The sequence below is a fragment of the Scleropages formosus genome, chromosome 14 (genome assembly GCF_900964775.1).
Source record: "Scleropages formosus chromosome 14, fSclFor1.1, whole genome shotgun sequence".
Classification (NCBI taxonomy): domain Eukaryota; kingdom Metazoa; phylum Chordata; class Actinopteri; order Osteoglossiformes; family Osteoglossidae; genus Scleropages; species Scleropages formosus.
Genome location: NC_041819.1, coordinates 15,641,877 through 15,656,092, shown reverse-complemented (window position 1 = coordinate 15,656,092; position 14,216 = coordinate 15,641,877).

The window sequence follows — 14,216 nt, the reverse complement described above, 5'->3', positions numbered from 1 at the left end:
TACTGCAACATGAGTAAACTTCTAAATTTTTATATTTTTGTAGTATTGTATGATTTATGGCAATGGTACAAAGGCTGCTGTGCCAAAATTTGCTCACAATATTATGGTGTGTGTTTCGGTTTCATACGGGTCCAGAGTCAACACCACCTGTGTGTTTGCTGTTTGAATTGTTCATCACTGAATTCAACATGAACTGCATGAGCATAAAGAAGACAGAGTGTCCACATGGTGGCAGGTTAACACTGTCCTAATGCGCATTCACATGCGTCTCCTCTCCCTGACGATGGCAAGAACAGGAGTGGTCCATGTAGTCCACGTAGCTATCATGGCTCATTGTCCAGACAGGAACATTGCACCCACTTGGTAAAAAGGGAAAGGATTTGCATCTGTGAGATATTCCCATGAATCAATGGTTCTGGGTGAATTCTAACCTTTTCTGGATGTTTTCAAGCCATCAAATAAAAGCTATTAAATATGCTGCAGTGAAAACCAGAAAAATTGTCTACATGGGTAGAAACAAGTTTTTTTTTTTTTTTGTTTTCTAAAAGATTTTCCAGAGCTCAAGCGCACTTTAAGACAAAACACATAGCCAAAAAACTGTATTCTAATACATTTTACTTATACTGATTGAGTAAGGCTTAGATTAAATGTTCATTCATTTCTTCATTTATTCATTCATTGCCATTAACCTCTTTAGGTTCAGTTTAGGGTCGGTGTTTTCCAGAGTCTATCTTGGATGCCACGGGAGTGAGGCAGGGTGGAAAACCAGTGCATAACAGGGTAATCTTACACACATGCATGCACACAGATTACAAGGGTTATTTCGAATCACCAATTCACCTGAAACATGTCTTTGGACTGAGAGCACCTGGAAAAAACCCAGCAAACAAGTGAACAGCATTCAAACTCCACTCCAACTGAACCAGATCCAAAGCCACAGCTGTGCCATATTGTTTGTATTTATTTTGTAATTCAATGCACTGTGATAAATTTATTCATTTACTATTTGGGGGATATCCTGTATGATTGTGAAACTTGTCTTGAGAGACTTTAAATGAAGATACTGCAAGTTACGAAAGGTTTTCTGTGTTTCAGTAAAAATCCTGTTTGGGTCTATTTTAGCATTCTGCATCTCAGACATGCCGGGATCCACAGGAACACATGCTACAGGCTTCAATCACAGCAAAGTACTCCAGGACAACTGAAGGGAATGGTGTCACGTGAATTTATAGACTCATAAAACTTGTGTCCTTAACAGCTGTTAAACAACGAAGCGTCTAGAGGAAGGAAATAATGAGGCCCACAGAGATTGCCATCGCTTGATTAGATGAAAGGGGGAGAAGTGTGGATAAAGGCAGGCTTCCGTCTGTCTTCAGCCTGCCTTTGCTTCTGCACTGTGCCCTTCATTTCTAATCCCTCCCTTGGAAGCCGAAGAGCTGGTTCACATTCCGTTCTAAGTGCTGGAATGAAATGGTTCACGGACACTTAAAAAAATAATACCAACGTTATGTTAATTGTAAGGGTCACATGTTTGTCAAATAGACCTTTTGCGGGGGTACTGCTGAGCCTATAAGTCTGTACGACTGATCAGTTGCCGTGTGATGGTCTACAATAAAACTTTCCTTTTGTGTACTGGATATTCGAGTCCAAACTACTGGCTGTCCCTCGAAGACAAAGCCACTTTAGACATCCATCTTTTGTTTTCGTAAGATACACTGGCAGCGGTGTAGTACAGCCATAAATCGGAGGCTATTATTTAAAAGTTATTAAGTTAAATGATGCATGGCATCCTCAGCTGAGAGCTGAAATGTCATATAAAGTTTTTTTTGGCTGTAAATTTTTAAGTAAGGTTCATAAAGGTGGAGGCTTATAGTATATCATGAAAATGACCATATTAATCGCTTTGATATGTGAACCAGTAGATGTTATCCAAGAAACGAAGGGAAAGAAGAGGAGTATTTAAAGCAATACCTCTGGCTGGCTGAACCACCAGATAGAGCTGCAAGTAATGAGATAAAGTTAACATACTTTAAGTAGTCTTCCCTCTTCCTTGCAAAGATGAAGCTATGCTTATAACCAATCCATCCATCCATCCATCCATCCATCCATCCATCCAATTTCAATTAATGTCCTGTGAAGGGTCACAGTGAACCTGAATCTTTCAATCCTTATAAACCTTTTGCAAAATTTTTATGCCTTTCTGAACCCCAAAATGGGCACCCATTAGTGACAATAACACAACAAAAGTTTCCCTCCATTAATTAATTTATGTTGTATAATATTCTACCTGCACTTGCAACTGTTTTGTGACTGAACAAACACACAAAACATACATTCATATTCTGATGGCACTGGGGTTTAAACTGTGTTTGTTCCCATATGATGCCTTGTGCTAAGACTGGGTTTTGAATTGTGTTCACTAGTCCTGTAATGTTCTAATAAGTTCTTACTGGTGTTTATTGTAGGCATGCCTCACTGTGCATTGCAGGATATCTGAAGAGGTGGATATCTATGGAAGGGAGTTGTTTGGTTGGAAGTGACTTGAATTGGGTTCAGTCCTGTTTTGTGTGAGTTTTTGTACTGCCTTTGCCAAGTCTTGTTGAAGACTTCATGCAGTATCAATAGAGAGAATTTTTAAAGATCCCTTTTCTTAGATTCATTCTGGAGTACTGCCCCTTTAATGCAAAGAAGAGAATAATAAAGACAATAGAAATTAATGAAAACAATGCAAATGAATCTGCAGTCACTGATCAAGCTGATTGCCCAGATATGTTCCATGATTACCTAGATAAGCGAAATCCAGATTTGGCCCGTGTAAATGCGAAAAATGCATCGAAAGCTAAAGTAAAGCCACATTCTCATAGCTGAAATAGGGGTATCTCAAGATATAAGTATAATGCTTTACAAAAGTATTATTACCACCCGTGTTACTGAGAGTTTGGGCAGGAAAACGGGTCTATTGTAAATAGTTGGATTGTGGGTAAGATGCAAATAAAGTATTCAACAGCTGGGGGGACATCTGGGGAATATAATGGCTCTTTCTCAGTATTTCCCAATATTTTGCTCCATCCATTCTTCTGTTTTAACAGGATGCTCAGTGTAGGCTGATGAAAAGCAGCCCCACAACATTATGCTGCCACCAGCATAGTTCACTGTAGGGATGGTGTTTTTTGAGGTATGGGCAGTGTACATTTATGGGTATGGTATAGATACATTTAATTTACATTTATATTACTTTATTTAGCTGACACCTTTGTTAAGATACTTACAGTATTTAGACATGTAAATGTACTGCATGAATATACATACTATTGCTTGCCTTAGACAAGTAAACAAAACAACACAGCAGGTTCAGCTATAAGATACAGCAGCTGTACTAGTAGCTGTCCTTTTGAGACATACTGTTTGAATACTTTCTTTGCAAATGCATTTTCCTAACATTTATCATGCACAAGCCCCCTCCCCCCCCCCACACGGAAAACAATTATGCAAGAACGTTCTCTCATCATCTAATTATCATTTACATATTTTAGGAATGTTCCAGGGCATAAGGGTTATTCTTTTATATGAGCAAGTTTAGTTCATACTGTGTCTTAAGTTGCTCCAAAGGTCTGTGAGTGGCTCCAAACAACACCACCAAATTCCAGCTGTAAGACAGAGCACCAAACACAGCTTCTCTTTTTTTTCCCCATAGCAATCTGTTAATCTCAGTTAATTGTGTTTACGTTTCTAATTATGTAATGCACATGCTTCATCAGGTATTATGAGAAGAAGGAACATGGTCACAACAACATTTGCATACACTACTGTGTTACTGAGCATCTGGGAGTTCTCGGATGGTGATTTCAGATGATCATTTTTATTTGAAGATAATACTCATGTCAAAACGGGGGGAATGATGCTTGTAGAGCTTTACCTTTGAAACTGAGAAACAACACAGCTGGGGTGTGAGAGAAAAATAGGATCTATTTTTGAATCTGCCTGCCGAATCCTTCTAGTCGCTACTACCCGTATTGGGAAGTAGAGCAGCATCTGCTTTTTCAACTGTAGAATTGACTGCCTTCTAGAGAGGCCTCCTGGTTACCGAACTACCAGCTACAGATGCAGACCGCTGATAGGAGCACAAACTAGGTTGATGGGAATTATGCATGTGACAAGACAGTGGTTCTTCATAAGCTGTCACGCAGTGAGGCAGGAGGAGTGCAATGGAACCACTGGTAAACAAAAGACAAAAAACTGGGACACTTTACTTGGGGAGTTGAGCTGCAGGAAATTTCAAACCAGATAGACCTGTTCCGTAAGAGAGTAGTAATGCAGCAAGAATGAATGCAGGACCCCCGATTTTCTTCCACATCTGGAAGAGGTGCTTGAATTAACCTCTCTGCTCTGCCGCACGATAATTCCACTTCCTGGGGCAAGTCAGTGCCCAGACTCCTCATTAGAAACCAAATTACTCTCAATGCAAGAGCCAGAATAATATTCCTAAGTGTTTTGTCTGTTAAATGAGCCATAAATCCAATCTCACTGGGTTATTTTTTAGGATGGTATCAAAACCTGAATTTCATTCTTGGAGGTTTATGAGTCATATTGATCAGACTGGATGGAAAGAATGATGTGTTAAAATTGAAGACAGAAGAAACACAGGCTGTGCCATTTCATTACCAGTGTAAATGTTCAGTACATGGCAAAGATGTAAGTCTATAATGAATAAAAGGAATTACTACTTCAGAAACCTGTGTCCTGAATTATCTTTTGTCATGAATCCATTCAGTTTTAATATTTAAACATGTTTAAAACAGCCTTGGATGCCCTTTGTGTGTTTTACATAGAATATGCCTCTTACAATACAGTAATTTTCTGATTTGCAGGCCTATGCATTCCGGTTGGAGTTCATTTCTATTCAGAGACGAGGCTTTAGAATGTAATATTCTTTCCCGAGCCAAGGGTGCACCGGGTTCCTGTTCTCTGGTGCAGAGCAAGTCGCCTGTGACCATCAATAAGCAGGCGGAGGAGAGACCGCGAATTAGTTCTCAGCAGAATATGACCCGCTGCGGCGGGAAGCAGCCCAGCCAGAATTTACTATTCAAAGCAAGTGCTCACTCCGATTTTAAAGAGCTAGCCGATCTGCAACTAGCAACGACGGCGGCAGTTATGATGTCTGTTAAATGAACCATGCATCCAATCTACCCGTGTTGTTTTGAACTAAATTGAAGCAGGAGGAAATAAAGTATCGCCGCACACTGTTGCATCCACCCAGAGATTTTTGCATGCGATGCACGAGGAAGGAGGAAGCAACTGGCGGGAGGATTATAAATATGGCTGGAAGAGAGATTTACAGCGAGGGGATGGGTCCTTATGCAGTGACAGCCATTAGGAAATACTTTCTTTACAGATACTGACAGTGACAGTGGATGATGCACATTTTAAAGGTTCCTCAGCCTGAAAATACCCAGTTGGATTGTATTTGGCGTTGTTTTTTTTTCCTCCAAATTTGGCCTTGTTCTCATTATTGAATCATCTGAAACACACAAGTCCAAATCTTTTCGAAGGCACTGCAGCATGGCAGGGTTTCCCAAAGTTGGGTGGTACATCACCAGAAAAACCTTCCTGCTGTTGGAGTGACTTTACCTGTTAATTAGACATAATTTATTAAATTAAAGCCTTTTCTGACTCACTGTGTGTGGCCCTGTTCTAGCAATTGCCCTTTCTTCCCTTTGCAATGACTAGAGAGGATAGGATAGGATAGGTACTTTATTTATTCCTGCAGGGAATTTCACAAACAGTACTTAACACATGACAGGCAACAACAAGGTGCACGTAACACATGAGGTAACTCAGTTATACCCACCAGAATAAACAATTACTAATTACAGTTTCTCTAGATAGTTAAACAAGTGCAACGACTTTAAGGTCTCAGGGCTCTTCCTGGGTTCTCTGTATTGAGGACCTCACAGGCCCTTGGGTGGTATTATAGAGATGGATAGCTGTCAGTAAGACAGACCACCAAAAATCCTTCTTTCTGCACTGTAGCTAAATAATTAAGGGAGGGCATGTGAGCCGTTGCCCACAATGGATACTAGCTTTATATTTGACACTGTCCGTAAACTTGATTCTATAGGAAGTGTGCATCAAGGCAGCTTCTCTCGTCCCTCAAATCAGTTCACCTGGGAAATTCAGAGATGAGTTTTATGCAGGCTAACTCTATAGAGCTGTGGGTAGTGTTGAATGAGTTCAGGTGTGGGCTTGAGTCCAGCTTAGTCAACGTGAAGATTGCATGTTCTATCTGTGTTCATGTAGGTTTCCTCTGGGTGCTCTCGTTTCCTCCCACAGGCTTAACACATGAGTTTCAGGTGAGCTAATGACTCTAAATTTTCCATTAATGCATGCATGTGTGTGAGATTGTCCTGCAGTGGGATGGTGTCCAGACCAGGTGGTACTCTGTGTCATGCGCAATGCTTAGTACATAGTTTCCTGACCACCGTAACCCTACACTGGACAAAGAGTTATTGATAAAAGATGGAAATTTATACATTTTAAGAAAGGTTCAAGCAACTCAAACGACCTAGAGAGATCTCCATTAAGACCTCCTTAGTACATTGCCATGCTTGCGTCACATTTGCGTCAGTGTCTGGTGAAATTGAATGTTAGGAAGAACAGATATAGACAGTTGCTACACATGATGACATTTAGATAGCAGTATGGACAGTAGCACAGGAAGCTAAACCAAAAAAGTAATAAGCAGTGCAAAACATGTGTAGCATCAGTAAAAATAATTTTTTTAGATATATCATTATGTAATTGTATCTCCTGCAGTTCACCTGGTAAAAGATATATTGGTGTGTGTGTGTGTGTGTGTGTGTTCAATTTCAAGTTCAAGTTCAGGTTTAGTTTATTGTCATAGGTACAAGTATAATGTACAAGTATCATGAAATTCTTCCTGAATGCTTCTCCACAGACTATGGACAAAGACAGAGACAATAGAAATACTGCACGAACAACACACACACACACACACACACACACACACACACACACAAACCACCATTTCTTGATTTTCTTCTATTCTTGGAACAATGGAATCGCTAACATCATGTGCATGAAGTAGCCTGTGGAGATTATAGGGCAGGATTAGATCCTGAAAATAAGTATATACCTGAGCATTTTAAGGCCTTATGCTAGAAGCAGTCATTTGTAATCAGCTATGTGCAGATCTTTAATAGCTAGCCAGTGGATCCATGCTGAGACTAGGGGTGATATGTTATTCTTTTATACTTCTAGTTTGGTCTGTACAGTAGGATCACCGTTTTTGTACCCATTGTGGAGGAACAGACCCAGCCTGGTGAAAGATGGCATTTCAGCAAAAAGAAAAAGTTCCTAACATTAAAAAGAGGAAAATGTGAACCGTTGGTTTATTCTGAGGTATATAAATGGCTAGCCTCATTAACACTTCGTATTGGTTTTTGACAACAGATCAATAATTTGTACAGGTACACATTTAAATAAATAGATACATGTTAAGAAGAAGAACACCTAACTTATGAAGGAATTCTTTGTACTGGATGGCATATGTTAAATAGTTCCTCTGAACTATTCGGGATTATCTGATCATTTGAAATCTCCCAAAGCCAGGCACCTCTTTTTTTCTTTCTTCTCTCACAGTGAATGCATATTTCATATTTATGATCAAACAGACGGCGATTGACAACCCTGTGAAAAAAATACTCCCACGCTCCCAAGATGCCAGACAGCCCTCCTCTGCTTTAATGATTATGTGTTTACACATTAAGGATATTATTCTCCCCCATCAGTGGATACTACATCCCAAAAGGTTGTTGCTACCTGAAGAGGTACTAAAAAGATGATGAGACACACGTCAAAAAAGTGCACATTAACATTTTGAAATATTTGACTTAACTTTCAACTCTCATTTACTTATGCACTTTAACTACATCTGAGCTAGGATCACAGAAAAAAAGAAGTTTGCATAAGAAAGTTAAAACACCAAATAGTATGGACACCATGAGCAAATCAAATCAAAAGAATGATTCTCATTAATAAATAAATGATCCATTTAAATGCTGCAAGGCTAAAGAGGGTCATTAAAAAAAGCACAGGCTGATGATTTTAGCTCCTATTAGCACACTGGTTGTTACATTATATTACGTACAAACATGACTTTGATCTAATGTATATATTACAGGAAAAGTGAAATCTATCCGTTCATTATCGATAATTGCCTCTCCAGTGCAGGGTCATGGAGGTCTAGGGCTCGTCCTGGTACCATAGGGGGTGAAGCAGGGTAGACCCTGGTTTGGATACACACACACATACACACACTAAAAACACTATAGAATCACCGGTTCACCTGAAACACATGTCTTTGAACTGTGGGAGGAAACCAGAGCACCTGGCTGAAACTCATGCGGACACAGGGAGAACGTTTAAACTCTGCAAAAACAGCTGAATCTGAACACACATCTGAACCCACAGACTCGGAGGCACCGGTGCTATCTGCTGAACCCCCATGCTGCCTCAGAAAAGGGAAATATATACAAAAAAAAAAATAAAAAATCAAAAATTAAGCGCTCATCTTTACTGAACACCCCAACACCCAGCATTTTGCAGCCCGAGAAGATGTCACAGTGGAGCAAAAAATGAAGACAATGTTGGTCTGAATTTCTCACTGTGGCACAACCTTAAAGAGGATCTGTTGTTTTGGTGTCCAACTGAGCTTGCTGCTAGAACTGGTACGCAGGGTGCTGAACACGGACAGCATTGTTTTTCCCACAATGCAAACCCTGTGGACCTATAATTACACCAGGTGTTTTATTCATCCAACTTGAGTCCCCCGTGAAGGTTTGTTCAGGCTGTCGGTCCATGCTGGGATGTGCTGCTCCATCGCCATGCTTTCCCGTCTTTTCAGTCATTATCTATAAATGTATGTTATTTCTTTAATTAGAAATAGCAATTTATCAGGATATGACCTTCTCTGCTAGTTGGGTTATGACTGCCGTATCAATTGGTGATACCTAAAAATGAACATCAGCTCTCTATTAAGTCTAAACATAGCTGCAGTGGACACTGAGAAGTGTGCCAAGCCCTCAATTACATGGTTTCTTACACTTTTTTCATCCCGCTGAGAATTTCTGGGTCTTTCCAGGACCCACTTTGTCAAAATCTTGCACAACCACATGTGTGAATTTTATTGCACAAATACAGCTTTGTGTGAATGGGGTAGCGGTTGAGACAGTCACACTCAGCTGCAAGACATGTAAGCTGTAGAAACTGTATTTTTAGACATCATCAGTGCATAAATACATTAAAGAAACACATTTTACCTCTAAGTAATATACAAATTCTAAATGATATTTTCCTTAGTAGCAGTAAATGGTCCTGATGATAAGAGCAAAAGCACATGCCATTTCTCGTGAACGTTAATATTAAAACACAGAAAAAATATTCTTCCTTATTAACAATAATAATATAGACACTGAGTCAAACATTTTCTCTGTCAATATCAGCGAATAAAGCAGAGCATGGTATTATTTCAGTGAAACACTACAAACGGTGCTGAAATGATAATGTTCATCAGTTAGATTATGAACTGTAGTTTTTCATATCTACATTTTATAACTTTGACAGAACATTTGACAAAGCCACTGTGGATTTTTTTAAGATAAAAAAGGATGTTTTTAAGAATTAATTTCATTATTTAGCTGACCACAATATAACAGGTCGTCATTCACCTGACTGGCTAGCTGAAGGTAACTCATGTATGCTTTTAAAGACTGAAACCTGAGATTCTAAAGATTCCCTTTGCCTACAGAAATAACAGAATGTCTGTGGACAAAACTCAAAAACAATATGGAAACTGAGAATGTGGATTAAAATAGACCTGCTATGAATTCATAATCCATCATAACTGTTACTCTCCCAGTTTGTGACCTATTGCTGAATTGTACACTTTGGGTCATGATTCATAGTATAATAAGCACTTCTATAGAGGATACTACAGAGGCCTGTCTACCCATGATGCATTGGGCCTTATTAAATTTTGGAGAAATGTAAAATAATGACATGAAAGAATTGCCTTGTAATTTGGAAGTTTTTGCATTTGAATCCCACAATTCACCTCAAATTGCTCCAGTAAGAATACTTTGCAAATACCTTGCTGTATAAATAGTTTAATAATTATAAGTTGTTTGGGTTAATGTCAGCTAAACAGAAATAAAGCTCCTCAAGTGCAACTTTTAGAACTGGATGATTGTTTACCATTTACTGTTGATGCAAAATAGTAAATTATCTGCAGGATGGTACTGTTTAGAAAATGAATAAATTACAAATATGAATGAATAACAAATTATATATAATATATGTATACCCAGCTCCTGTGGGTGGACGGAATATGAGCACATTGACATTCCATTGAATATGTATTGATTTTGCAATGTTGTCTGCAGTAATTCTGTAACACACCAGCATAGTGAACAAAAGTGCAATGTGCATGGGGCAAAAATGTCTACCAGGCAAAGTTTAAAGCTTAAAGATAAGACAACATCTCTGATATCAGTGCCAGTTGGTATTGGTTATTACTGATATTTGGTCTTTAAAAAAAAAAAAAAAAGCTATGTTACTGACAATAATCTTAAACCTCTGTTTTTAAAAACTGAAATTACAAATCACCTAAAACTAAACTAAATACAACAGTTGTTTTGACTGTAAGTACCTGTTCAAACCTACCATTGTAAGTCAAGCTGGCAAAAATTTTTTATTACGTTATCTTTTTATAGGAGACAGCTGGTCTTTGTTTTCTGGGAGTGTTTGCACAGCCTTCGAACCGGAACATTAAGCAATAAATTTGTGTGTCTCTTGCTGTCTTAATATAATGTATTAAAGTAATACAACTTACAAAGACAGGGTGGAAATAACGGTTCAGAGTATTCACACTTATTACAATGAATTGTGTATTATTATGACTTCACCAACTGAATATAATTAAGTTAATGAATTATATTAACATTTAATAATAGCTCAATATTAATCCACCGATTCTCAACAACCTCTTGTCCCAAGGGGGGTTGCAGCAAGCCTAACCCTAACCCTAAGCCTAAGTCAGAAACACAGGACGCGAGGGCGAAGGACACCCCAAGCAGGGCTCGAACCCCAGACCCACCACACAGCAGGCACCACGCTCCCGCCTCAAAATTAATACATACATCAAGTTCTAAAATAACCATACTAATTTTTAATCTGCCTTTAAGAACTTTTAAGGAATTACAGATGGAGTCCTGCATGATACACGTCCATAATGCTATACATTTGCCACACCATGTATGTGTAATTATGTTGGTTAATTGCTTAGTGTCTTTTCTGTTTACTCTTTCTTTCTGTGCAACAGCAAACCACTAAATGCTGAAACATATCCAGACAGCAAAAATGACTCTGGTCCACAACTGGGGCAGATCCCTTTCAACACTGAACCTGAATGGCAGAAAAAAAACTGGCTGCTGGGTCTCGTGGCACAGCAAATCAATGGCCTTCCAAGTCCCCACAAAGCCAGTACCAATCCAATTCTTCATCAAGCCAATACCCATCTGGGTCCAACTAGAAAGAGGCTGCAAAACAAAAGCAGAACCATCCCAGTTCCTTTCTTGCACCTGGTGGTTTCTTCCCTGACCTACAGCTCATGCAAAATGCAGAACCACAATGGGAACCCAATGATCTCGCAAAGGAGGCTGTCAATTTCTATTAACCAAGTAAAAACCATTAAACTTAATGGTTAACATATATATAACAGACCATTTGTTTATGTATGTATGTATCTAGGCACATACAGTGTCTCGCATTCTGGTGTTTTTTAAAATTATGCTGCCTATGTAAACCCTAACTGAGCTCAGCTGGAGTCGGCTGAATAGTTCAAATTGTAAATTTTCCGCTATAATTACAAGGTTAGTTTAACATTCTGAACACCTTTTTGCTATTTAGAAAGAAAAGAATTGTCTGTGAAAGGCTGGTTGAAATTAAGTAGTGTGACAGCAGTCGTTTACAATTAAGTAACGAAAAGACTGGATGGAACTAATAGCGCAGACTGTTGAATAAATATTCTGAAACATTATTTTAATGTTATGAGATACAGAAACAGCAATGTTTTTATCATTTTAAAACGTGCACCTCAGTAAGTAAGCATGTATGCAGACGCCACAGTAACAGTTTACTTGTCTTTGCATAATCTGCTCTAATGAAACAAGTTGAATTTTCAAACTGTTTTTTTTTTTTCCTTTTTTAAAAGTCTTTGTTGAGTCCAACAATAGCTATACAGTAAAAGCAAAAAATTGGAAGATGGACATCAGCATTATTTTGGTGGATTTTGAGTGCATTCATCATAGTTTCATTGTAGAATCTGTATTTCACACATTTTAATTTTCCTAACATGGACACAACAAAATTCGTCGCACCATTTTAACAATGTTCCATCATAATATTTGCCCATTTTGTTATTTTGCATCCTTCCTGTAAATGTGTTAAAATGTGTTTATACACATAACTAGAATATTAATAATGGCACAGGAAACATCATATTGGCAACATGTTGGTATTTGTTATAGTTTTAATTAATGTGAAAAAAATTGATGTTTTGTTAAGACATCCTGCAAATGTGGGCTACAGATTGAACAGATTCAACCCATTAAATCCCAACCCTCATCACTCACGCACACACACACACACACACACACACACACACACACACACACACACACACACACACACACATTAAAAAACAAACTCATCAAATGAATGATTATGATTTACAGACCTTATTCTTCATACCTACTTGGTTTAACCAATGCAACTTGGGCTTCCCTTACACACCTATTATGTGAGATGTGAATAACCATTTCATAGTAAAACTAAGGGACAGAAGGGGCTCACATACTTTCAGGCAGTGGTATACAGTATATGTATTATTAATATTATGTATGTGCACACACATGTTGGCTGAAGTCGCTCATCCCGAGTAGGGTTGTGGCGAACCAGAGCCTAACCCGGCAACTCAGGGCGCAGGGCTGGTTGGGGGAAGGGAGATACCCAGGACAGGACGCCGGTCCATCGCAAGGCACCCCAAGTAGGACTCGAACCCCAGACCCACCAGAGAGCAGGCCTTGGCCAAACCCGCTGTGCCACTGTGCCCCCCCTAATATTATGTATAGTATATTATTATTATTATATGTATATATTTATGTATAAAATTATTATTATTTATGCACATTTGGTGATTTGCCTCATTGAATGTTCTGTCACCCAAAAGAATGATCTATTGCAAACTTTGTTTCTTAGCAACAGGTCTCAGAAAGGCACAGACAGCAGTATCTTAGTCTTGGCAGGAGGTGTGAATATCATGAAACAATCCTGTGTGGAAGAAATAAGAAAAAACCTTTTGTTTTAGTCAGGTTTCAGTCTGTCTCGTGGGAGTATAGATGTTTCAGCTTCACCCAGGGTCCCTATTGTCATATTCTTGGCTTTGTGCACCAATATGGAGATGCTGCAGTGTGGACAGCATTAATTTTTTGTTAACACTGTCACCAGTGGGACTCCCTTGTGGGGAGGCAATCTTCCCAGGCACAATCTGAGTATTCGAGCCTGTACTGTGGTTTGGGTCTTAGCTGTACCATCTGTCCATGGTGTCTGAGGGTTCCATGTAACTGGTGTCTGTTCTGTCTCTTTCCGATCTCCCAGACAAGGGTTTTCCCATCAACCTGTCTGGTGCCGTCAGTGGAATTCACCATGCTGACCCTTTGGTCCAGCTGCCCCTTGTGCCACCACCCTAGTGACGGGTAAAACCACATAAACACAGCCACACCGCAACCAGTGACGACAGTTTATTGGAGTGAACTGTGCTCCCTTTATTTCACTGTTCGTGTCATATGGAATTTATGAGGGGGAATTTCTTGCTGTTTTTGCCTTAAGGGCGGTTTTCAGCTATCAAATATAAAAACAGCATTAACACCGCGGATGGAAAAAAGTGAGGTTTTTCTGAGACGCATATTCGAGTTCTTTTTTCTCAGTGCATTGCAGGGATTCCTCTCTTTCTTAGGAGTAACTAGAAGTTACTTTTGATTTTATCCTGCTTTGTGCTCCAGCCAATGAAATCATCTCCCAGCAGCACACCCAAGAAAATAAAAATAGGAGATTTGGTCGCTCATCCTTACTGCTGAAGA